General features: G+C 41.3%; 1 long non-coding RNA gene across 1 annotated transcript in view; it reads right to left on the reverse strand.

Annotated features, from left to right (window-relative positions):
• Positions 1-506: 506 nt before the first annotated feature.
• Positions 507-26,503, reverse strand: part of LOC121331852 — a 73,122-nt gene continuing 47,125 nt past the window's right edge. The window contains exon 3 of the long non-coding RNA XR_005952073.1: positions 507-556. This is a non-coding gene — a long non-coding RNA (uncharacterized LOC121331852). The remainder of the gene's footprint in view (positions 557-26,503) is intronic.

Genomic DNA, 26,503 nt, shown 5'->3' on the forward strand with positions numbered 1-26,503 from the left:
TGGAATCTGGATCACTGGGCAGTGAAAGGGATCCAGGTATGCCTGGAGGAATCGGCCACTGAGGAGTGGCAGACTGCTTGTGACATAAGCCAATAACTGGTCCTCTCAGGAGAAAATGCTGTGGAGAACAAATGTCATTTCTCTGCAGGGAGTAAATGAGCAGAACTCTGCTCACTGGGACTCTTGCTGCTCACTGAAGGGTTCAGTTCACTGGCAGCACGACTTGCTCTGTTACACACGCTCCAGTGGGGCCAGGAGAGCCTTGGTGCTCCTGCCTCGAGGACAGAGCTGCCTTAAAGTCATTGCAAATGGAGCTGAGCCTGGGGAGACCTCATCAAACCCCTGAACAACCAAACATGACAACAAAGTGCATCTTCCCTGGAGATGGATAAACAAAGTGCTCAGCAGTGAGGAGATGAGCCTTCAGGTGACACAAACCCACCTTTTTCCACAGTCACACAGAACAAAGATCTGTGGGAATCCTCTGTAAGTACAGTTCTGGCTCCTTCCACCCTCAGCAGAGATTCACCAATACAAACCATCCTCTTTCTATTGGCTGTGGACAAAAATCTAAAATTAAAACCGATTTTTGTGACTGTTTGCTGAAATAATCAGTTTTATTCTTGTTTACAACGACTCCAGCACATAAAAGAAACCTCTGGATCCATTATCAGTTTCGCTCTGCTTGCCAGTCTCAGCTATTTATGATGCTAAATTATACAGCCCAAGTACAAAACCAAAAGTTGCCAAAAATCAGGGAACTCATAAATTGGGAAAGCAGAAGAGGTAGGAGGGACAAGCTAATGCCATTAGAAGCAATGGCTAGCCTCCTTCAAAAGCATAATTCCATGTAGTGTTCAACAGGTCAATAATCAATACGTTTCATCCATTTGAGTATAATTCAGCAGGCTCTGTCCTGTGATAGCTACTGCCAAGCCTACAATTATTTTTTTTTTTGGTCCTATTGCAATGATTTTTGGTTAGCTAGCCTCCTTCAAAATAAATCCATGTGCTGTTCAACAGGTCAATAATCAATATGTTTCATCCATTTGAATATAATTCAGCAGGCACTGTCCTGTGACAGCTACTGCCAAGCCTACAATTTTTTTTTTTTTTGGTCCTATTGCAATGATTTTTGGTTGTAGGATGAGTCCCAGTTTCTAAGAGTACCCTAAATTTCAAAAAACCATTCTGCATGTTTTCATTTGGAATGTAAATGAAGCAAGGTGTTTTTATACCATGTCCTACTTCTTCCTCATGTATAAACTCCCTCTATAACTACTTATGATTTTAATTTAAAAGCTAATCTTCTAAAATTAATATTAATTAATATGACAAATTTTTGTATTTTGTATTAATTAATATGGCTTTTTTTTAAATTTTGTATTTTGTATTTCCCTACCACCTTCCCCGCTCTCAGTTGCAGGTTTGCAGCTGGAATGGCTCAGCCCCTCTGCAGGCTGCCTCACAGATAACAAATCTGTGCCAGCTTGCTGAATAACCCCAGAGCTGCTCAGCCACTCAGAAGTGCTCCATCTGTGAGTCCATCCATCCATCCATCCATCCATCCATCCATCCATCCATCCACAGAGCCAGATGCTCTGAGTGCCTCACCCACCTCTCCTGAGGGATCCACATCCCAAAAATGCTCCTAGCAGAGCTGCCCTGCAGGCAAAGGCAGCCAAGCCCTGCCGGGAGCCCCCAGGGTTTGTTCACCTGGGCAGGTGCAGTGCTGGCCTCTCAAGTCAACTTTGCTGCTGCCACAGATAGAGGGAGATCTGCAAAGGGGGTTCAGCAGGAAAAAATTAAATTATTCACTGCAAGCATTCTAACAAGAATGAATAGAAAGCAAACATTTCAGCCAGGAAGGAGAGCAGGTCAGAGATCAGGCAGATTCCATCAGACCGACGAGTTAAGGTTTCTCTTCACATCCACGGATCTGCCATCTCCATTGGTTTGCCACTGATAGGCATTTAGGCAACTCAATTATTCTATTATTGAAATTAGATAATGAGATAATTATATAAACTTCCTTTCTGAGCTCGTACATGCTCCGATGACACAGGTTGCAGAAATATTCCTGCCAAGAATTTGATTATTAAATGTGAACTTGCTTCAGCAGAGATGCAGAAGTGCACTTGATTCTTTGTCACACATCTGTGCAGCTCTTTTTTAGTTCAGCACAAAGTTCAAGACATGGGATGTGAATCAGCAGCTAATCATTTTCCAAAATATTTGGCTTATAAATATTTCCTTAGAAGAAATATTCTCTTTTAACAAAGGATTTTGTTGAAAAAGCTTTACTTTAATTTTCATTCTCATGCTTTACTATGCACAACAAAGAAGTTTTTAATGAAAGATGTAAGTATTTTATTACTTACAAGTCACATAAGCCAACAGACTATGTTTAATGAATAACCCTTGCAGAAGGTACCAATGCATTTTAGTAGTTAAATTTCCAATAAGATAAACATTCCATCACTCAAATACCAAAGCTGCTGCCTTGAGCTGCTGGAACATTTGTGGGAGCTGAAGTTGCTGCCTCCCAGCTGTTTGTTACCATTACTGTTTTGCCAGAAATTGCCAGAATGGGATGCTGCTCAGGCAGCAGGATGCTCAGTACCAGGATTCCCTCATCTGTCCCAGGGGAACATCAGCCAAGTTAACTCCAGTCCAACTGGTCCTGCACTGTGGGGAATCAAAAGGAATGGAAGGATTTCTTCTAAAGAGTAAATGTTCAGTGTCACATGCATTTTATAACATGGTAAAAATAAATGTAATTATCAAAAGAGCTGCTCCAACACCGAGCCCTTTCCATGGGCTGCAGCTGTTCCCAAACTGCTCCAGCATGGGTCCCTTGCCATGGCACTCAGTCCCTTCAGGAACAGGCTGCTGCACTGTGGGTACCCTACAGGGCCACAGATCCTGCCAGCAGCCCTGCTCCAGTGGGGGATTCCCACGGGTACACAGCTTTTTTTCAGGAATCCCTGCTCAGCTGGGCTCCTCCCGGGGCTGCAGGTGCATCCCAGCTGCCTCCGCAGGGGAAGCTCTGCCCCAGAGCCTGGAGCAGCTCCTGCCCCTCCTGGGGTCTGTGGGGCTGTTTCTCCTCTCTTTTCCAGCTGCAGCTGCTCCTGTGCACAAACTGTATCCCACATCAGCCCAGATGTGCTGCCACTGTCACTGCCAGGCTGAGCTGTCCCCAGAGCAGCCCCACACTGGAGCCTTGGCTCTGTCAGACGTGGAGGAACCTTCCAGCAGCTTCCACGGATCCTGCATTCCCTCCCTACCAAAACCTGCCCATGCACAGGGGACAGAGGTGACCCAGCCTGGCCATGCACAGGGGACAGAGGTGACCCAGCCTGCCCATGCACAGGGGACAGAGGTGACCCAGCCTGGCCATGCACAGGGGACAGAGGTGACCCAGCCTGCCCACACACACAGGACAGAAGTGACCCAGCCTGGCCATGCACAGGGGACAGAAGTGACCCAACAGCCACACCAGCAGGGTTCCAAGATCCAAACAGGGCTGCCAGGAGCAGGGGCAGTCAGAGCTGGGCCACGCTCAGTCTCCACATCTGGAAGCCTCTGCCCAGAGGCACAAGATTTGTCCTCAGCAACTGGAGCCTGCAGAAGGTTTAGATGTCTTTGCATCACACAAATGCACTCTGTTTCTGACATAGCAGCAATCCCCAATTACAGTCCTGACTGCAGGAATATGCTGTTAAAATCATGAGAAGGGAAAAAAACTCCAGTTGAGAGAATATCCTTGATAAAGCAGCAGTGGCCTGGGTGTCAATTAGGCCTAGGGACATACAGGTTTTTTAATGTAAGACAGAACTGCTGGTTTTAGTCATACAGGTGGATTCATTTATAAATGCTGACCCCGACATATAATTTTCAATAAAAGCTGTGCTTTTCTATCTAATTTCCATCTTTCAGCTGAGACATTAGCATTTCTTATTCAATGTTCTTCCCTCTCAAGCATTACCTCAGATTAATTGGCACCGTATAAAATAAGTTCCTGGGTGCACAATGGTAACCATGGTAGCCTTCATCCTATCTTCACAATGCATATGCAATTCAGTTCTCAGGAAAACATAATTAGTACGTAGCATAATACATTCTCTCCAAACACATCACCGTGCTAAGAAATACACTAAATCAAAGCAAATGATGCCTACAGCCTCCACCCAACTGGGCTCCCGTTGCTGAGCAGTTACATTACAAGTGAATATACTCTTAAATAGTTTTGCGGCAGCATCCCCGACTTGCACAATGTGCTTCTCCCCCCCGTGTGCCTCTGCTTTCCGGCCAAAGGGTGGCAATGTTCTCCTGGCTATCAACACACAGGCAGCAGAACTGCATTCCTGCAGGAATAGGAACATCTCTTTGCAGCCAAGGCAGAAAGATCTGCATCATTAACTGCACTGCTAACTGGGTCCCAGTACATCAGCACTGACCCCTTCAGCTACAGGAACAGAAATATTAAAATACAGTTTGGGCTGTTAGCCAACGAGCTGTGTGAAAGTACATTCACGTGGATCTCCTGATGGGGAAATTAAAAAGCATATGCAGCTTAAAAAACCAAGTGTGTTCTCTGTTCCTTATCACACATAATCAGGCCCTGCTGAGGGTGCTCCTGACGTGTTTGCACAGGACAATCGCTGCTGTGCAGGCAGAGAGAGCTTTCACAAGCCTGCCTGCCCAGAAAGTGCCACCCAGCCCCTTGAGATTTGTACAGAAGCTGATTTAACTCGTTTGAGAAGTTTCCCGTGGCTCCTTTGGGGATTTGCCAGTTGTGAGGATTGAAATAATCTGGAGCAAACATCTGCAGCGAGGCCGTAACAGCGCACGCACAGAGAGTGGCAGGGGCACAGCAGCACGGGACAGGCTGTGCAGCTGGCACTGCTCTAATTAGTGCACCACCAATCCCTGCACTTAATGGCACAAGCTGGGAATAATCTCATGCAGGAATAAACTGCTGCCCTTGTGCTGGACCCACTCCCACGATTACCAAACACGGCGTGTCCCACACCCAGACATCCAGCCAGATTCCCTCAGACACTAAAAGAGAAATGATGTTTTTCCTGGTGTTTTACAGGGGAAAAGTTACACTTAGAGACCTAGAGAAAAAAAAAATCCATTTTCAATGCCACCAATTATTGTCTGTTAAATTAGTGTTAGCTACAAAAAGCAAGATGAGAACCACTTCTGCACAAAACAGGAGGAACAAGAGTAAGGAGGTGTCCAAACCTGTCCAGGATAGTTGGTACTTAGCAAACATGAAAATAATTGAGTTCTTCATCTGAACACATATTGGTTTGTTTACTGAAGTGTTAAAAGCCTGGGATATCAGTGTGTCAGATGAAATGCAGACCTCCACTGTAAAAATTTCAGACAACTGATTTTGGACCCCAAATCAACCTAGCAAATACGATACCAAGCAGTTGCCTGGTAGTTAACTCATCTCATCCCAGAATTCTTAGCCATTTCCATATTTACAATACAGATCTTCACTTTATCCCTGTGAAGTACTGTACATTTGCATGAGAGGAAATACTTTCCAATCCACACTAAAAACTCTGAAACAGTTCTAATATTTTTAAATGCTTTTGACAATCCTATTTGACCTTTCCTTTATACCAAGGACATGCTGTGGACACTTTTCTCTTGTGCCCTGGCAGTGCTGCTGTCAGGACAGAATGAGCTGACATCTCCACTCTCTCACTGCCACCCCTGCAGGTGCCAGCCTCGTGTCCCAGTCTGCCAGGAGAACACATCACAGCCCCATTTCAGACATTCATGGCAAAAAGGAGCATTATGAGCACAAAATTCCAGCCACCCACATGCTAATGATGCATGTGCATCTGATTCCACACATTTTGACTTTTAGATATGTCAGGAAATGGAAATGAACATTTTTGTCAAGTAACAGTGCTACAAAACAACTTTTCAGGTAAAAATGTCATAATTTCAATTATATAGAAGCACAGAAATGCCCTCTGTTAACACTGTAACACTTAAGTAGACAATCACACTTTCCTTTAATGGCCACTATAAAATCTATTTGGCAAAAAAATGGGGACAACTGGTAAAATGGCACATTTTATGTGCAAAAGCATGCTAGTGCAGGAGCAGCTATTTATCTTCATACAGGTGATGACATTTATTTCATGCAATTACATTGGCTAATCTATCAAAGAAGTGTTGCACGACACCAACTTTACATTTTTCTGAAGATACAGCATTTCATTACATGTTTTGTCACCTGGTCTCATCATGGCAGCAATTCAAAGAAAAGCTTTCAAGTGGCTCTGATAGTTGCTGGACTCACTGCACTCACAGCTATCCTGGGACAGAGAAAAAATGTTAATTAGTGAGCACAAAAAGGGACAAAACAACACGACCCAAGGCTCAGGTAGCAGAGTTTGGGAGCAGGATGCTCACAGACACTCTGCCACACGTTTCATTTTCTGTTACATAAACTTGGCTTTGCTTTCTGTAAAACGCCCAGGCAAGACTATCTGTGACTGCAGAACATTTTGAACCCACCCTGCTAAAACATGGATTGCTGAGCCCTCAGAGTAAGAGGATTTTATAACCCATCACATGAAAGGTAAATATAGCATGGGGGTGGGGGAAAAAATCAGTGGCTGGATCTTGGGAATGATAATGAGGTACACTCAGCTGTCCCATGCCAAATGGCTGGGGGAAATCTTACAGACGTGTAAGTAACAGAAATACAAGTCAAATGTGCTCCTATTATCCTAAGGAATATAATTTAGGCATTAACAGTGTAAAATATTGAAATATTTTAAATGCCTTTAAAGAGCTGAAAACATATTTTCTTGGTCATTAACTGCTGAACATTAGATTTTTTTTTCCATTAAGATTATTTAATGTTTGTGAAATTATTTAAACACCATTTAATTACTTGAAATTCAGAATCATCTCCAGTTTCAGTCATCCTTTCCAGAGAAATCTCCTTCAACTGCCAACACACCACATATTTACCAACCATGAATGTCTATATTTAGTGAATAAATGTATGCACTAGGAAGCAGTGCCCCTCTCAAAGTCTCTGGCTTTTGGTACCAAAAAAATATGGCATGAGAAACACCTCCCAAGGAAAGCTGAAAGTGAAGAGCCTAAAAAAATGCTTCTTCCACTGAAGTGCAGTGAAAAGACAAAACCAGCAGCATTTTTTCAAACAAAGGAGAAGCTGTTGAAGTTCCACAAGCAGAATTTCACACCACAGATCTTACACAGAAGCTGCTCTTTTTCTGCAAGCCGAAATGCCAACTTTCTGGATCAATATTGCAGATCCACAACTTGCAGATGCAGTCCCAAGGTATAATGGAATGCAAGATGCCTCCAGACACTAACTCAGAACCAGGCAATGCAGTTAAAACATCCCAGTGATTTGCAAACCAGCAAGGTTTTATGAACCACTTCAGATCACCTCCCATATTTTTAAAGTACTATGTGTACATTTATACAACAAAAGGAAAATGAAATCAGCATGACACCAGCATTTGTCTTTTTGATGCCTGCAGCACACTTATGTCAAGATTTCTGCCATAATACACCTTAAAACTTTCTGACAGTTTGCAGATTTCTGAGCATTCTGAAAGTGTTCAGAAGCACTTATGGTGCGGGCAGTTATTTTTCTCATTTGGGGAGGAGGGATGACATTATTAGAATTAGAGATATATTTTGCAGTAATTTCCCTGGTCTGCAAGTACAAATAGAGTCTGTGCTTGCTGCCATCCAAGCATTACTGAGTTGACCCCTTGTCCCAAGAGCTGAAACTAAATATAGTCCATGTATTGCAGATATAAAGTGAAGTTCCAAAACTCATGTTTAAAATACTTACCAAACCTTACAGTGATTTTTATTCCATTTTCTGGCTACATTCATGAGCATGAAAATCATGTGCGAGCTTCCCAGTCAGCCTTCAGTCCAAGACTCCTCTCCTATGCTCAGGAGTGTAAAATACTCTTTTTTTCTTTTTTGTTAAGCCAGATGTCATTAAGGATAAATGGAATAACAATTATACATAATTATTATACAAATAACAATATATATAACATATATATATATATATGTGCATGCAATGCACCTTCAGGGACACAGGTGGTGGTTTCTGCCACATAAAAAAATAAGGTCTCCATTAGGAAGAGGCTGGTGACAGTGGCTGCCCAAGTGACAACAAAAGGCATGGCAAGAGTTTTGCCACCAGTGTGAGCATTACAAACTCTGACACCCATCACTACTGACTTTTTTTTACCAGATCACATTTCACAGTGTGTCTGAGAATCGCTAATTGCCATCAACAATATTCTGTTAGTAGGTGCTGCAGCAGAATATTCTGCCACACACATTCAAGTCCCTTTCAGCAGGCCAGCCAGATCAGTTGAAAATAGGTGTATTCAAGGTGTGTTGTAAAATGCAGCAATGATTAACTGTGAAATAGTCACTCAAGAACTGAGTGTTTTCTTTAAACAAGGCTGGTTTACAAATGCTGTCATTTCTCACTACAGATAGGAGCTGTCATTCAGGGGAGCTGTCACTGCAGTGACACACTGCAACGTGAGCTCCGGGGTAATTGTGCTGATTAGGAAACAAAATATTCATGTCCCGTTTGAATGAATGGGAAAATTGTAAGACAAATTCGTGCTTGGTTAAGTTAATAAAGCACCTTGTCTTCTGATGTGTTCCTGTGGGAAGTGGGAACCCAAAAATGTGCATCACATGAACTGACTTCAATGCCTGTTCACATGGAACACTCTGTTCTTTCCAGGGTGATCACTTCAAGGTTATTTCAAGATTATATATCCAGTTTCTGGAAAGGAGAGAGCGCAATGGATCAAGAATAACAATGCAGTAGCTAAATACTGAAATGTAGAGCTGTCAATTAAAAAGCAGTAAAAATTACAAATAGTCCAACAGAAATGTATGATTAACTTGGGGGGTCTTTTCCCTCCAGTTTTCTGGATGTTCCAAAACTGGGCAAAACCAACATTTTTATCAAGAACAAATACTATGCAAATCTGCCGTAAGTACTAGTTTATTTGCCATAAATACAGTGTACAGAATCTTGAGTCAGAACAAACTTAACAAAGATTGGACAGCTGACTTTCCCTGCCAAGCTAACAATCTCTGTAAGAGTCTCTTTTCTGGAGAACTCCTGAGAAACAGAAAGAAGGAGGAAGGCAGCTTACCCTGCTATGCTAAAAGCCACCAGCAATGGCTAATTCTCTCTCTCTCTCCTTTCTCATTCACAATGGTGCTCTTGGAAACAGATTTATTTTGTACTTCAGTGCCTAATAACAGCTGTTGTGCATTTATTGTCCCACTACCCTGACACAGTAATGTTATCCTACTTAACTCTGTGACTCTTCCTGACACAAAAACACACCCACCACGACATTCTCTAATATGGAACCAAACTGGCAGGGACCTGGGGCTCCAGGGCTCTCCCCAGTGCTCACTGCACTGCATTTCACTCCCCCAGTGCTGATGGGTACAAGTCACCCCAGGGTCATTGCTAACAATCACAGAAACCCCAGCAAATAGGAAATGCCCCGTTTTAATGCCAGTGTTGGCAGAGCTTTGCTTTCAGACACAAGCATTTAAAGCAGCATTGCTCTGTTGTTTTATCCCTCACATTAGGGATATTTTTCAGACACTCCCAGAGTCCATTTCAGTTCAACAGGACATTGGCTTTAACCCCAACATTTCTAAGTCCCATTCTCACAGAGCTGCCCTCACCTTCTGCTCCCATCTCCACTGATTTCCTGTGCCTTTGTCAGAATTTGATTCACCCATCCCATGGCTCCTCATGCAGACCCCAAATGGTGGGCACAGACATGATTTTCTCAACACAATTCTTCAGCATTACTGAGCTCCACAAATTTCACCATTTTTCCAAATGGATTTGACTGGGAAGGGGGTGTGAAAATGAGGAGAGACACTAAAAGCACAATGGGCTCGTCCACAATTCCTATTTCCTTCCAGAATCAAAGAAGACTCATTTTATACAACTTTCTCAGTGTCTGGTACTTTTCAAACACAGATGCTACACACAGCTAGAAATCTTCATTTGTTTGTAGCAAGAGATTGTTAAGCATAAAAAATTAGACATTTCTAGCAGTCAAGTCTTCTTCTCCCTAATTACCCTTGAAGACAGAGTTTAAAAAGTCAAGCTCTTACTAGGTACATGACTTACCTTGCAAAGTTCCTTATGGAAATTCTCATGAATTTCCCTTTTTATGTCCGAATCTTCACGTGTTTGTAACCTGGTACAGTGAACTGGTTTAGAGTTTCATTTAAAAGAGAAAAAAGGGGGGGAAAGCGACATGGGGTGGTGGAGCTAAGAAAGGATATTTAGAAAACAGAGTAAATATTAGTCATAAATAGTTTAGTTCATATTTTCTTCTGGGTGAGCAATAAACAGAAAAAAAAAAGCTGAGAACCTATTTTCAGCCATATTTTTCTATGATCTGCAGTTGTTATGTCACACAAAGTAGTACTTGAAAGAAATTCTACTTGTATTAAAAATGAAAAGCTTATGTCTCTCTTATTTAGGCAAAACCCCCACTGTTCAGCAGGCATAAAAGTATTTGTTTATTCGATCTTGTTACCTATTCTGTAAGTTTTTATAACCTTCTAAAACATGAAGTAGCACACTGTGTAATAGCTTCTCCAGTTTTCTCTGAAAATCCTTCCCAAACAGTAGCTTAAGCTCTTTAAACACTTGTCCAACATTCTCTGCATGCATTGACACCATGGAATGTCTTCCAATAATAAAGACAAGTAACAGCATGGTATTTTATTTTTCATTTTCCCTGAGCTCTAAGTGGTATTTGCAAGATAATGATTACTTCATGAGCAATTAACCCATCGTGTGCTTAAGACAGAAGCTGTTTATTCTGCATTTTTACAGCCAAAACAGAAAGGGTGGGGTTGATTTAACAATCTCATGCTGATTACTTTTGGTATTAATCTGAAAATCTTAAATCAGTGGGACTGCCCTGAATATTCCTGAAGGCATCAGCCACAGAGGAACGTGTCAGCCTTTTCTTTCAGTAACAAAATGAAATAAAGCAAGGAAACGAGCTGGAAGGAGCATGTCATAAATATTTTCCAGAGGAGACACCGTTCATGCATTATTCCTCTGCTCACAAACTGGCTGATAGGCACCAAGTGGGCGAGCAGGAGGATGCCTGCTCTGATTCCTCTTTGATTCTCAGATTATTTTGCTCTTACAGAAGCAGCTGAGATGAACGCACAGGATTCTCTGTTTGCTCCCCAAACGAAAGCTTGTCTCTCCCTGAGCTTTCTCCAGGACAGAGCGAGCAATCAGGCTCTGGCTGTGGGCAGAGCTTGGTGTCCAGGGCAGTGCTGGCAGCCAGGCACAGCCCAGTGCTCCACCTCAGCTAAACCAGCACAGCAATTCAGGGTGGATCTAATCCAGCCTTAAAAGGCCATATTTGAAAAGAAACCATTTGGAGGAGTTGCTCATCTACCTGCAGAGCAGCAGACAGAAGGCCAAGAGACCTTTTAAAATAAGACAGGGACTTCCAAATTGGGAACATCTCAATACTGGGAAGGTCCACAATTCATTTTTCAAACCAAAATACCGACCTACAGCCACGTTCTTTGAAAAATAATTATGTTTCAGGGTCACATAAAGCTTTGGAATTTGGTTCTTCTGCAGTTATTGTAATCATAGCTCCCAGTCAAATTGAAGAGCACGAGCTAATTGAGATCAGAAGGAAATATATTCAGCTCAACCCCTGTTGAAGCACTGCCTCCTTCTTCATGCTGACTTCTATTTGAACATGGAGAAATGACTCTTTCAAAAAAAAAGAAAAGTGAATTTGAAACCACTTGGGATCAGCAGGATCAAAAACCAGTCACTACTTCTTGAAAAGAACTGGTCAGAGGAAAACTGAATCAAGGGTAAAGCAGCAGGGCTAAGACCTGGGTGAAAAATAAGAATACTGATCAAATTTGTAGCATTGCTTTAGTCACTGCTCAGACACTTTAGGCAAGAAAGAGATTTGGGAGGTAGATTGTCAACCAATACCACCTCAGACAGCTCCAGTGCAGCTGACTTACCCAGGTTTACAGAAGCTTTCTTCTCTGAGAATGAAGGATTTTCATAAATCCTTTAAGTTTCAAAAGTGAGAGGAAAGAGAGGCAGCTCAGGCTGACAGGGAACACAGAAACCATCCTCAGTGCAGGGAGAAGCACAAACACACACAGACCACCAGAACATCCCAAAAACTCCAACAGAAACAAGCTATCAACCATCAAATCCGAAGCAGAAGAGTTCCCTTCAGCCCCCCAGCTCTCTGGTTTAATTACTGTCCATTCACTCTCCAGGCTGCCCCTTCACATGAAGGCTTCTTAAACCTGCAAAACTGAATTTTTTTAAATTTCATATTTATTGCTGCTAAACACCCCTTCAAACCTTTCTGGAAGAAAGTATTTAGAAAAAGAAATCATCATTATTTCATAAGGAAATCAAACTTGCATGCAATCCTTGTTCTCTCACAGCCTTTCTTGTCTCCATTCTCTCAGAGAACTTTTAAATCTGAAAAGCCAGCCAGACTCATGTTGGAAGGATTAGTTCTAAAAAGAGAGCAACATAAACTCAGAAAAGAAAAAAACCTCATTTCCACTGTCCTTGAAAAGAACAGAGAACTACAGAACTATTTTTGACCACAAAGCCTAAAAAAAGGAAAAAAAGTTAAAAAAAAAGGGATCAAATAATTTAAAATCAAATAGATATTTCTGTATTGAAAAATATACTGAAATAATTCCAAACAGGAACAAAGAAGAGGCTCATCTCTTCCTGACTCCCATAGTTTTAAAATCCATGTCTTACTCTGACAATTCACATTGACTTCTGGCACAAAGGATTCCAACCAACTGATAAAAAATATTGGTGAAAAAAACCTTAATATTTTAAATTAAGATTAACAAACATATCACATTGAAATTTTTCCAAAGATTATGCAATGGCAGGCTATTTAATAAAGTTTTCATTTTTTTCTTTCTTGAATTCTTCATCCCAAATGTTCCATTTTGGTTATTTTGATATATATTTTATATTCACAATGAGCAGTTTGAATACAAGAAGAGAACACAAATGGAGAAGGATGTTCCTAATATATCAATTTTAAAAAATTCCTGACATTAAAGTTCTTTCTTCTAAGGTTAAAAATCCCTAGGAAAATCTGGATAAACTCTGCTCCCTAGACAAGTTTACTACCATAAATTATTAGTGCATTTATCTGCTAGTTTGTCACACATATTTTTTTCCTCCAATTTTTCTACAAAATTAGGGTAAAAAATAACTGGAGGATCTGAGTCCTTAAACAATAATCTGCTCCCCGGCTACATTTTAAGGTTCTTTTTATGCAATGTAAATATAATTTCTGGTAGTTCTTAAAACATTAATCCAAACCAACAAGACTTAAGGGCACCTGCCAGTTCAGATTTCTGAGCAGCATTTAAGCTGACAGCAACTGTACACTCCTTAAAAGTCAGTTTAATTTCTACATAGTGCAGAATAATTCTTAAGAAAGTCACTGAACTCCTGCTCTACCGGAGACCCAGCCAAGGCATTAATTAGAAGCATTATAGGTACCAATTTAGTAAGATGCTGGTTTCTAGTGAGGGTTTGTGGGTATCAGGTTTTCTCTGCCCAGCAGCTCACAGTCATTACAGCTCCAGAGAGGAGTTCAGGGTTCAGGCAGCACAAAAGCAGCACCTCCCACACGCGTTACTGCACAGCAGAGGAGGAAGCTGCTGGATGGGGAGTGCTGGGAAAGAAATGAGAAATAAATTCTGTGCAGACGTTTGCTGCACCTTTATGGTGAAGTGGGGCGAAGAGAGGTCGGTGCTACCAATACAGCCTCCACTGCTGCCTTGGGAAGGCTGCCCTAGAACAGGGGCTGGATGCACAACCTCCACTGCTGCCTTGGGAAGGCTGAGCTAGAACAGGGGCTGGATGGAGTTAAAGAATGAAAAGGATCTCCTCCATGGATGTATGTTGGGCAACACAAGAGCCCAGCCAGGGATAAAACCTGAGCCATCACCTCATGTGCCCAGGAATTGTCACCCCTGCGAGTCATGGCTGGACACTCCACATACATTGGGATGTGGGGATTTGGCACAGCCTTGGGACAGGATTCATCAAGCAATAATTTTGCTCAGAGAACCCCCCCAGCCTCTAAGACCCACATCTGCACGACAGATTGGCCAGCACAGGGGAGGTTCAAGATAGCATTTCTCAAGATGGTTTTGCTCTGCTCCCGATGCTCCCTCCGCAGCAGCTCAAAGCAGGGTGTGCTAAGACAGGTCCAATTGCAGCTCTGGAGTGACAGAGACAAACGAGGCAGGAGCTTCAGGAATGTGCTGCTGTCACAGCACAGAACCCAACTGACATTCTGACTGTGACAGACACACAGCACATTTTTAGTTAAAAGTCTGGAATTAGACAGAGAAGGCAATAGTTACACACAATATGCAGCTAAAGGATTACTGAAGAATGTTAATTAAAACATTTTACCCCATTTATTACTCATGCACTATCCATAATTCATAGATCTTGGAGAAGTCAGACTAATTTTACCATAATGATCTCCTTAAAGATGGCTGATAATTGGGAAATAGAATTCTTACCAGAACTTTGGGGGCTGAAGCTACACGATGAAAAACAAAATATCAAGGAACTCAGATTTTTAGATACTGAGCTAATTTCACAGAAAAGAAAGCTTGCATATTTAGCAGGAAGCCATCAAAATTCAAAATAGAAGCCAGCTTGAAATAAATGATGTCTTATTTTAGTAAGCAAATTTTGTTTAATTGCTCTTCAGAAAGGAATTCAGCTTGTAATGGAAGATAAAGTTTTCAGTGAGCAGTGCATAATAACAAGCATAGCACAAACATAGCACAATAAAAACCATTCCAACCATGCATAAACTCAGGCCAGAGCATTGTGATTCCAAGATATCAGTCATCCTTACTAAATCAGGGCAACGTTCTGACATGAAACCCGAACTGAATGCTCCTCTGAAGGACATTCAAATCCTTCTATAATACTTAAACCAAATTCACCACGATGCTATTCCCATTCTGTGCCTCTACACTGAAATCAAACAGCTATTTTAATTATTGCAAGACAAACAAGAGTTTCAGAGAGCTGAGGCCCTTTGGAGTGGTTTTGTGCCTGAGTTAACGAATGCAGCCAGTGGAATTCAATCCTCCCAGCTCCCTGCATTGCCACAAAGAGCAAAACCAGAGATTTTCATGCCTTCTTATGGGAAAACTCTGCCTGGCTGCTATCCTCCCCCAGCTCTCTCCCTGCTAAGAAACAATTGATCTGTCAGAGCTTCAAGATGGGCTGATGAAACCATCCCAGGACTGCAAGGATTACATCCCAGCATCTCCAGTCCACTTCCTTTCTATCCCCACTTCCACACAAGCTATTTAGCATGTTCTGTTTTGTTTGTTTGTTCTGAAGTTCGTCTTTCCTCATTAGAGACATTTGCATTCCTAGGGAAATGTGCACCTGATTTACATATTTGTTAAATCCAGGAATATAAACAGTTTTGAGCATTAGTACACTGACAGAATGTCACGATGTAAATAATGCAAGAGTCTCACAGTGATTTCAACACATCTCTCTCAGGCTAATTTGTACGAGTGCTCTGCCTTGTGGCATTATTAAGAAAATTATTTTCATGCAAGCCAAAAAAAAAACAGTTACAGAAGAGAAAAAAAGTCTTAACTTAGAATTTTGTCCAACTTCTTACAAAGAAAAGAATTCAATGAGTGAGAGGAAAACATAATATAAGTCAAGCGAAAAATGTAAAGAACTGGAGTTAGAATTTCCATTCCTTGTGAACAGTGCTCTGCTGCTTGCCAGGTCTGCAGAGAAGCCTCTTGAGAGCAGAGCAATCAAACCCCAAGAAATGCCATTGAGTCTCTCAACATCTGAAGAGCTGAGAGCTGGATCCATCCAAGAATCCAAGCTCAGATGAGCTCCAGCTATTGCGTTATCTCCTCTATTGTCAGCCACAGAGCAACCAGGCAGAACCCTCAAACAGAGACAAAACCACTCATCTTTAAACAGAGAACTGTCTGTGCCATCAACTGACCTCAGGACTTTCCTCTAATTCTGTTTCTGAAATGTTGTTTTGTGGAAGTCAAATCACACCTTGATTTCCACGGGCCCACAAATGGCATGCAGCTTCTGAGATTGTTTTCTTCATGGAAAGAACGTTTTCCCTTTTTTTGTGTCTTCCTGGATCCTGCTGCTCTCCTTTGAATCCAGAGAGAGCTCTACCAAAGCTCAACACCACCAAATATTTATTTTTAGGTAAATAAGCTGCTGAGAAACACCCATTCAGACAGATGAGTGACTTCAGGTTACCCTCAAGCAAGTCTGTTTTAGGAGATGCATCATCAAGTATTCTCACAGGATAAAGGCAAAATGTTCTTTTTCCAAAAAACTGAAGATTTCAGCCCTAGAATGTTCATGGGAGAGATGGGAACCAAACATGTGGCTGTAATTCTGCAAAAACAACATTACTGGGCCTTCAGAGGTTAAAATTAGACAAGTCATAGCACCATAGTCCCTGCTCTGAAAACTTCCTCCCATCTTCATTATCCTTACCCCTTAAGAAGAGGGCATTAAATAAAGTTGATTCTGTATCCTCTTACAAAATAAAAAGCATACTTGCTTTCTCATAAAGCAATAATAATAACTTTATATAGGATCTATGAATATAAATAAGCACATAATCATTATTGCTAAATATAGAAGTACAAAAAAAACAATCCTTTATTTTATATATTTTTTTCCTCTGCAAAAATAGGGGTTATTTAAAAATCAGACACTGGTACAAACATATTGAAAAAAATCTCTATGTCATAAACACAGTCATGCAAGTCTGGCTTTGAATATTAACATCTCAGATTCAGGATTTTAAATCATGTGTAGAGTGTGTATACAGTGAAAAACAGAATATTGTTGCTCAGAAGATTAATCAAGAACAGAAGCCAACTTGGAAAAACAACCAAAAAACCAGATATACCTTCAAAGATATTTTTCCTCCAAAATCTTTAAATCAAGCTAAACATGAAAAATGAAGTCAAATACAAATACACCAAGAAAATCTGAAATATGACAGATGAAACAACTGAAAAATACCCAGATGTGTATTTCTTCAGCTGACAGACCAGAAAACTGGCGAGCCTTTGCTTAGAAGAGCTTCACCCCTGGCCTGTTTGAACAGGATGTGATGCTTTTTCCTTTTCTAAGAGGCTCAAGAGCATGCTGGCAATGGAGTATTCTGTAATTTGTGCAGATAGGAAGATTTCCATGCCAAAAGCATGGGTGAGACAGAGCTGATGGCCGGAGATGGAAAACCCCAGGCTGGAGATCAGAGGTCATGCCTGGATTTATCTTCAGGCTTCTGGGGGAAAGGGGGAACTGGGGCACAGCAAAGGAAATAGAAGAAATAGAGCTGGAATTATGGAAACGTGAGTTTGCAGTGGTAGGTTTAGGGCTGCAGTGAATTTTCTTGGATTAAATGAGCCACGGGCTGCTAAAGGAAACAGCAGAAGGCCAGGACAAACAAAGGAAAACCTTTGCCTTTGAAAAGTCTTGGGAAATGTTTCTCTGGAATTCAAAGTACTGAGAACAGCAAGGTCCTCTCGTTAGGAAATCACACAGTATCCAGCCAAAGTATATTTATAGGTAAAAGTGAGGTAAGATATTATTGTTATCCCAACATCCATCTCCTCTCAGGTACTACAGAGCAAGGCCATTAAATTTCCCAGATTTTCACTGCTGTGTCTCCAAAACTGAGGATGTCAAAGCCCCCATGCCAAGGATAATTAATTTCTTATGTCTGATCTGATTGTAACTAAGTAGTGATACACAGAAACCATTCCCTTCTGCTTCCAAACTCATGATTTGCCCAGACACAAAATCTGAATTTCAAATTACCAAACATAACCTGGATGCTTACAAAGTTGAAAGAACGAGCCAATTTGTGGTGGCCAGTCTCCATCATTTTGCTTATCTGGGGGAAAAAACAAACAAACAAACAACAATCCACAAAAAAAATCACTTAAATATTATTTTTGCTACTTGACAGACACAGGAAGAACAGCCCACAGCTGACAGCCAGACCCTTTGGATGCAGCTTGCTTGGTAAAACTGCTTTGCCATGATGTGCAGATAATGAATAATTTCCATACTCTAAGAACACACTTGCCTTTGTGTTCCTATTTAATTTACAAAGTCTCAGCTCCTGTAAACAAATGCATCCAATGTTTTCTCTCCCAGCTTTCCTCCTCTCTGCTTTAGCATTTCTTGCCTTGCAGAAGAATTTGCCCATTTTTTAGTTTTGCTCAGTGTTTTATAAAGGCGAGAGGCATTTATAAGGCAGATTTACAGAGCCTGCAGTCAGGTGGGTTTCTGCTGGTGTGGCAGCTGAACATATTTTCTTACCCTAATGTCTGTGGAGTTGATAGCTGCAGTCAGATAACAACAGAAAAGCACCAGCACTGGGAGGCACACGAGCAACCCGGGGAAGTTATGGCTGTTTAATGGGCACAGGTTGTCCACTGTGAAATTTTTAAAGCATAATTCACAAAGCAATGAGTCACTGGGTGAGGAAGCAGGCAGTTCTGGTGCAGAACAGCTCCAGAAAAGCTGTTATCCCCTCAGTGGAAGAGGTGAAGCAGAAAACTGGAACATTGACTCAGCAAACGAGGGCACGAGCACATGCTGCCACAGATGCTGGGGCTCTGAAGGCTGATTTGCAGCTACAGCTATGAAATGCAGAATTTCAGAAGAATTTCATTACCTTGTAGGTTACAGCCAGCCAAGAGAAAATTGCTGCTTACTGAAAAGCAATAGTGGCTGCAGAGTTGGATTGTGCAATGTCCATTTCCATTAATAATCATCCTGCAAGTAATTTGAATGTTAATGAGAAAGCAAAGAAATGAGTTCTCAGAGAAGGCAGGCTGTTGTCCACTTGAAAACATCGATACTGCAGGAGGCAGTGAGAGCATTCTCTGCTAAGATTTCACTATAAATATTAATATGCCTTATATTACTCACTAAATCACACATGATTAGGGATGTCAGCATTTTGTGTTGTAAACACATGTATTACATGCAGAGCTAAGAATGTTTTATAGAATTTTCTTAAATGCACAGCTAGGTGCTGCTAATATGCCTGCCACGATAAAAAAAATACATTCAATTTCATGTTTTACATGAAAACCTTAAATCTTTTTATACATTATTAAACTCCATGCAGGAACAAGCATGTTTAATAGAAATATTTCCAACAACAAGGCCTTATCTCCCCTAAATTGCGGCCTTGTTTTGAATTCCTTCCTTAGAGGAGAAAATTAATTTATTAGAGAAGACACCAAAACAAGCAACAGGAACTGCATGGTTTTCTGTGAAAATGGGCAAAAGCACTGCAACAGTTCTTTATCATTGCTCATTCTTCCAAAATGACAACTTTATATAACACTAGCAAGAGCTGACTGCTTCCTATCCCGTTGTACTGACAGCTTTTGGCATCAGCAATTATGACTCAATTTCAAACACCCCAGAGAGAGCATCTGAGCGTGAGCACCAGAGAAGGACCAGCTCCTTTTTAATCAGCTTTTAAGAATAACAAAATGGCATTTGAGTTCTGCCTGGTCATTCTTCACCTTCTGGATTATCTGGGGGGAAAAAAACAAACAAAAAAACAAGCTAGTAGGCAAATGAGAAAGGCTCAAAAATGCAATTAAAGCAGAGAAGAAGCGGAGTGAAAAAGGCTGAGCAGAGGGAGTGGAGAACGGCTACTGCTGTAAATCTTGAAATGACAGGATGCTTATTCCAGATGAAGTAGCACTTACTTCCACTAAAACCAGCCATTTATTTCTCATGTTTCTTCCCAAATAGGATAAACTGGAGGAGGGAAGTTGGTAAATTCTATCTGCATAATAATTCAGGCATCGTGTGACAGCGTATTTCTCACCAGCTTCCCGAAATAGTCTACACCCCACAGAAGACTTTCATGTTAATAAAACCACAAACACCAAGGCTGATCAGCCCCAAATGATAGGATTTGTGAGCAAACAAGACAGATTTGTGGCAATTATTTTTCCTTATGCAAATAAATTTTCATTTTTCTCTGCTAAAACACAATAAGCATATTCCAGAATCAACACTGGGTGTTACCAGACCAGTGAATTTTTCAATTTTGGGGTGTGCAGGTAGTCCAAGGGACAGCACCTGCTAATTGTCTCCTGCTGCTTGCTTTTTCCTTATCATCCATCTGACTTCCTACCAGGCAGCTGATATCATTGACACTCCTGAAAAAATACACATTAATGCCAATATTTCAATTGTAACTGTTAAAAGCTATTATTTTACAAACTAAGTTCTGTTAAATGAAATTACCCTTTCAATTCTGGCTTATTCTGGGGTCTGTGCATTTGTATTCCAGTGAAAGTTATGTTGATAACACCATTTTATGTCTGTGATCACATAAACTAGGCTTTTTGCAGAGGATTATGGGGTGTAGTGAGTGCCCACAGATGTTACACAAATCCAAAATCATTTATCTGCTGGCAATGAACAGTGAGAGTAAGAAAGGTGCAGTTCATCCACGGGGGAAAGTATTGCATCTTTTTATAAGCCTCTGCCTAATAATTCTCTTTAAAGTGCTGATCAACTTGAGCAATTGGGACTTCCCACAGTGACATCCCCACTGAGTAAAGATTAACAGAATTTTCAAGGAGCAGCTCCTGGCATAGTTCCATGGTGGCCAGGCAATAATGGCACAATGGTTCCTCCAGTTTAAACTGTTTATCTTGCTTACACAAAATAATTCCATGAGGTATGTTGGGCCGTCCTCTCTGATTTAGGGATCCAGCCTTCAGAAGAAGAAAGCTCAAAGAGAAGTGGGTTTGGAGTCAGAGCCATTCTCACAACAAATGTTCATGTTTTTGTCCTCAAAGGGTTTCATAAGCTCCTGCCCTACATCCTTCCTTTGAAAACTCCTTGTCTTGCTTGTAGTTTTGGGAATGGGATTCTGTCATGGCTCACCCACACTCCACCACAGAGGGGAGAAAAAATAAAAAACCCTCACACTAAACTGCACTGATAGAAAACGGAACCACACTGGGCTCTGGAAAATCATGCCAAGGAGGTGATAAGCAAGGTTTCATTGTGTCCTTTTTCTCCTCAAACCCATTCATTGCTCAGAGACTCATTAACAGATGACATCTGAGCCAAAATTCTGCCCTCAGCCATTATCTCAAAGTGAAAATATGTCAGGAAGATTCATCTGGACAGCTTCTCTGCAGGAACACGCAGGGCAGGATAAAGCACGCCCCACAGGAGACATCCCACAGAGTTCCTACAAGTTTTCAGCAGTGTTTCAGCCTGGGTAAGGGATTCCTTCAAGGGAATGCACCTCCCACCCCCCTGAAGGTACAGCTTTGCAAGCCTCCAATTACAAGGCTCGGAACATAATGAGCTCCCTGCAGACTTCTTCCCAACACATGCAGAGAAATGTGCAAAATAGAAAGTAATATTGCTAATTAGGCAGGAAAAAAGCCCTGTAATTCTCATCCCCAAGCAGCTGGGCACTCGCCTTCCACTGAGGGCAGCAGGGTGACCTTGTCCCTGTAAACCTGGCCCTGCTGTGGAAGAACTGCAGGGCACAAATGCTTACGTGGCTTTCTGAAACTCCACTCCTGCTGCTGGGACACCAATGGCTTTTTTCAGGAGCATTCTCTACTATCTGTACCATAGATGGGAGCTTTCCAACAAGTGGCCAGCTCCTTTATTGACAATTCTATTGATGGTTTAATAGCAGAAAGAGAAAACACAGATAAACTACAGTCACACATGAAGCTGTTTCCTGCAGCACATTGATTAGGGAGTGGTGAAGCCATCAATGGCAGTCAATCTAGAAAATCAAGTTACTACTACAGTCCTCAATGATCAGCTCTTTCCTGGAACTCTTTGCATTTTATAATTTAACAGACCTTTTGCTGTTAAGATTACCTTTAATAAATGAGGTTTAGTTCAAGCCATCTTAAGTTCCTGCTGAAATATAAATTCAGAAAGAATTATTAAAACACAGAGTGACCATCCATAATTGAAAAACCTCTATGAGGAGGCAGGAAATAATAACTCATCATAAATGCAATTTAATTGTGGTAAAACCTTGACGGCTTCCTGGATGTTTTTAGGGAAAACAGTTTCTCTGGAAATACCAATGCAATAAAGCCCAACTTCCCCACAGAAACAGAAATCTCATAAGTTGGATCATGCATTAAAATCTTTTCAGAATAGCCCAACTAGATGTTTTGAGAACACTGGAATTTCCTTGCTTTTGTGTGGCAACAGATTTCTCCTGCACTAAATGTCAGAGCTGCCAGCACCCTGCACCTATTCTGGACCAGGAATCTGTGCATCTGTCCTGGCTCAGTTATCTTTACTCATTAACATGGTCTGGGAGCTGGGCATCATTTAAAATCTTGGATTCAGTATGACTTGGAATAGGACATTTTTAAAATGCCAGCTTCTGCAGGCTTGAAATTAATTTGGAAATCAATTCCAACATGACTGCCATTGTGGTGCATTTCTCTGAGTATAGACATTAATACATTTCTGCTAATGAATACTTAAACAGAAAATAAAACATTTATAACTGAAGGGTAATAAAGTTATGTAGCTGAAAAATAAGACTTAACATTAAACTTGATCAGAAATTTGAAAGCTGTTACTTATTTCTTCGTGTTTCCCTGAGCAGTACACTCAGCAGTGAACTCAGCAGTAGAGTGCAAGAGTCTCATTTAAAGAAAGAAACACAGAACCAAACCTGACTAACAGAAAAGGAGGAGGAAAAAGAAAAAAAAGAAGGAGAGAAACATTGGGAAAGCAGCAGCAGAAATTCCTTCCCAGTGCAAATTCTGGTATCAAAAGTCAGGCAGAGCCTCCCAGCTCCTGAAGCAAAAATAACCAATGAGAAGCACAAGACAAATGGCCCTGCTGCAGAGTTCTAGGCTGGAATGCACCTCACGGGTAATTTGCTCTGAGAAATTCCTCTGCATGTAACTTCTTTCACACATAATTAAGAGCTGCCAGATTTCAGGTAAAGAGTTGCTCGAAGTGGGATAGTAATTGCAATCCTCCACCGGGAATAGGTGTAATAAATAGTAAAGATCTCCCAGGAAACCTGCCTTGAAAACAGAACTGCTGTCTCTGTCACCTTCCAAAAGCACATGGAAATCTGCTATGGTAATTTCACTCAGAAACAAAGAAAAACTTTGCTGGATGGTGCTGTGCATAGAAACGTGTGTTAGAGCAAAAAGCTCCAGACTACAGAACAGATTCACACTGGCTGAGTATTTTGTAGGGCTGGGTGAAGGTGCTGTTAAAAAGGTTGGCATCTCCCAGCTGAAGTCTTCCTCCACTTCCCATTTGCACCTCATTTTTCACCAACATTTTTAAGGAACAAAACTGGCGAGTTCTTTGTAAATAAGCAAGATTGCACTTTTTAAAGTCAAAAAATCTACGTGCAGCATTTTTGCTTGCTCCCTTTCTTTTCCCACCTGAAACACCCATGTGTATGTGCCTTCCATAAAGCATGTCTGCTGTCCTCCCTTCCTACCTCACAGCAGCACTCCCAGCCTGGGTAACATCACAGGAACCCTCTGAGGGCAGGCCCTCTGCCATTCTCAAGAGATGTGCTTGGAGTGGTGTGTTTCTCCTCCAAGACCAGTATCTCCAGTGGAATTTGTCTGATGGGAATTTTCCCCTCAGGGAATTTAGCCGTGATGGGAATGCAGCTGCATCCCATCCTCCTTGTTCAGAGTTAAACTCCTCACTGCTTTCTCCTGACGACTGCTGGGAGCCTTGGACATTAAACTGTTGTACAGAACAAAAGTTAATACAATTAAGATGTAATGCTTTGAAAGATGACCCATGAACCCAGACTTTAAACACATTTTTGCCTGCTACAGCTAAATGGGCGTTTATCAAATGCTGTAGAATAGAAAAAGGAAAGTGATGAACACCTCATGCAGAACAATTGCATTTTCTCCTCTCTAACAAAGTAACATTCATCATCGCCTCCCCTCCCTGCCACATTGTCCTATTTTCTTCAAGTGATGCATTTGAAGAATGTTTTACCATTTTATCTGTCAAACCACTCAAGAGAAATCAATAATCTACTGGAGCTCACTAATGTTTACATCCACTTTCTTCCACTTTTATCAGCCATACTTACAGTGATTTCAACCACTACCTTCCCTAAGTGATGCATCTTCTCACTTCCACTGATACTGAGGTTAAATCCTTTCAGCCCTGCTCCTGCCCCACATCACACTGTCACACATTCCTGCAGGTGCCTTTCTCTGGATGAGCACAGGACAGCCACGAGATGAAGGTTCACAGAGGTCTAATTCTTCAGGGTGAAATTCCCATGGCTGATATCCTTGCAGTGATCTAGGACAGCCTTAAGTTATAGCCCCTTGGTTTTGCTGAGGAGTGAAAATTCTGCTGATCTTCCCCCAAAGATTCAATTAATAGTTGGGTAAAACTACTTTGAATGTATCAGAGATAATGCCAAGAACAGCAGGAAAGAGGCTGGAATGGGATTTTGAAACATTATTCAGGGTTTTTTTTTTATTATTTCTTAAAGAAATGTTAATGGAACAAGCCTAAAACACATCACATTCCCAACTAGCACTGAAGATGCTTCTGTGAGAAGAATTTTTACTACCATCTCTACACTCCTGAAACTTTTCTGTTCTGCTGAATAAGAATGGAATAAAATAAGATTTTTTTTATGAATTATCCTATTTATAGCTTCCCCTTATGGTCTTGTAGGGCACATGCCTCCAATTATCAATAATTATGTTCACATTGAAAATCTCTGTTGAACTCTGGGGATATTTTCAAGGCTTCTAAGATATCAGGCATATTTTAAAACTTTTGTTTCATAGTTGATAATTTAAAAAAGAAAACCAAATTTGATTAGGAGTTAACTCAGTTAAATTCAGCTTGAAAGCAAATCCTTTTAGAGTCTCAATATTTCAATGGCTTTGTCTATAGAGCTTGGTGCATATATTGAAATAGTTTAAAATATTTAGTATTTTTTTAAGGGTACAGCTCTACATAAAGCATTCTTACCTGCTCTTCTGTGTTGGTGTATAATTTCTCAATTTACTTTAGACTGCAGCATTCCCTTTTCCCCACCCTACACACCAAAATTACACTTTGTCCAAAGGTGGTTTGAGGTACGAGGAAGTTTGATTGGAGATAAGTTCCTGAGAAAAGCCAGAAAATATGAAGAACAGAGAAAGAGTTTAATCTAAATTACATCTATTGGAAAGAGAAAAGGGGGGGCATCATGTGAATGACTGGCTGCTTCCCACACATCATGAACAGGTTCTGGTTCCTCACTGAAACACCTGGGAGGTGTCTTCAGTTTGTGTCTGCAGCCTGCAGACACAATGTTCACCAGCCCCTGCCAAAAACCCTGGAGGAGCAGAAGCCACTGTTTATTAACAAACATAAAGGGAAGCACTGATGTGCAGAGCAGTTCTGCCACAGAAAACACTGGTTAAATGATGCAGGAAATTAAAGGAGGGAGGTAAGGAACGGATCCTGCAATGAATCCTGGCAGATCTCCTCGGGGAGAAGTCAACGTGCTTCACATCCAGGCACCAAGAGCTGCATGGAGCCTCTGGTACCTGTCAGAGCTCAGGTGTGGCCTCACATTCTGGTCACAGCAGAGCAATGGACAACCAAAATAATCCCTGAGCAAACAACCAGGCTAAAAACAAGCCCTAGAGTTTACCACTACTTACTTTCAACAGGGATCATATGGAAACAGAGCTGCTCTTCCTCTTCTAGCACTGAAACATTTCTTGGAGGAAGCTCTGGCTGTGTACTTCAAGTTATGAGCAAAAGGTAACTTGGATAGATTTTTTCTCCTACAAATCTTAACAGGTTTCTGCATTTTTTGAAAGGGGTGTTGACAGAATTCACAAATGGGTTACAGTGCCAGAGAACAAAAAGGGAACTGTGATCTTTTATTGAAGAACTGAAAGCCCAAACTCAAAGACAATTCCAGCTTTAAAGAATCATAATGCATGAGATGTAATTTTCACTTGTCAAGGTGTATTTCCTTTTTTGAAGCCTTGCTTGGTTTATCCTGGCTGCAGAGCAGAATACAGAGCTTGATGTTCCAATATGTTCCAAGGAACCAAAGAATTTGCCAGATCTAGTCAATAAATGCATTTCTGTAGTGTTGAAAATCCTGCCCCATACTTAGGGCTTTTATGACCAAATACCTGACCTGCCAGGAATTTTCCAAAAAACACCTCTGGAAGCAGCTGTTCAAAGCAGGGGTTCTCTGAAAGAACTGGGAGATACAGACCT

The sequence above is a fragment of the Onychostruthus taczanowskii genome, unplaced genomic scaffold, assembly GCF_017590055.1.
Source record: "Onychostruthus taczanowskii isolate IOZ18803 unplaced genomic scaffold, ASM1759005v1 scaffold13, whole genome shotgun sequence".
NCBI classification, from domain to species: Eukaryota; Metazoa; Chordata; class Aves; order Passeriformes; family Passeridae; genus Onychostruthus; species Onychostruthus taczanowskii.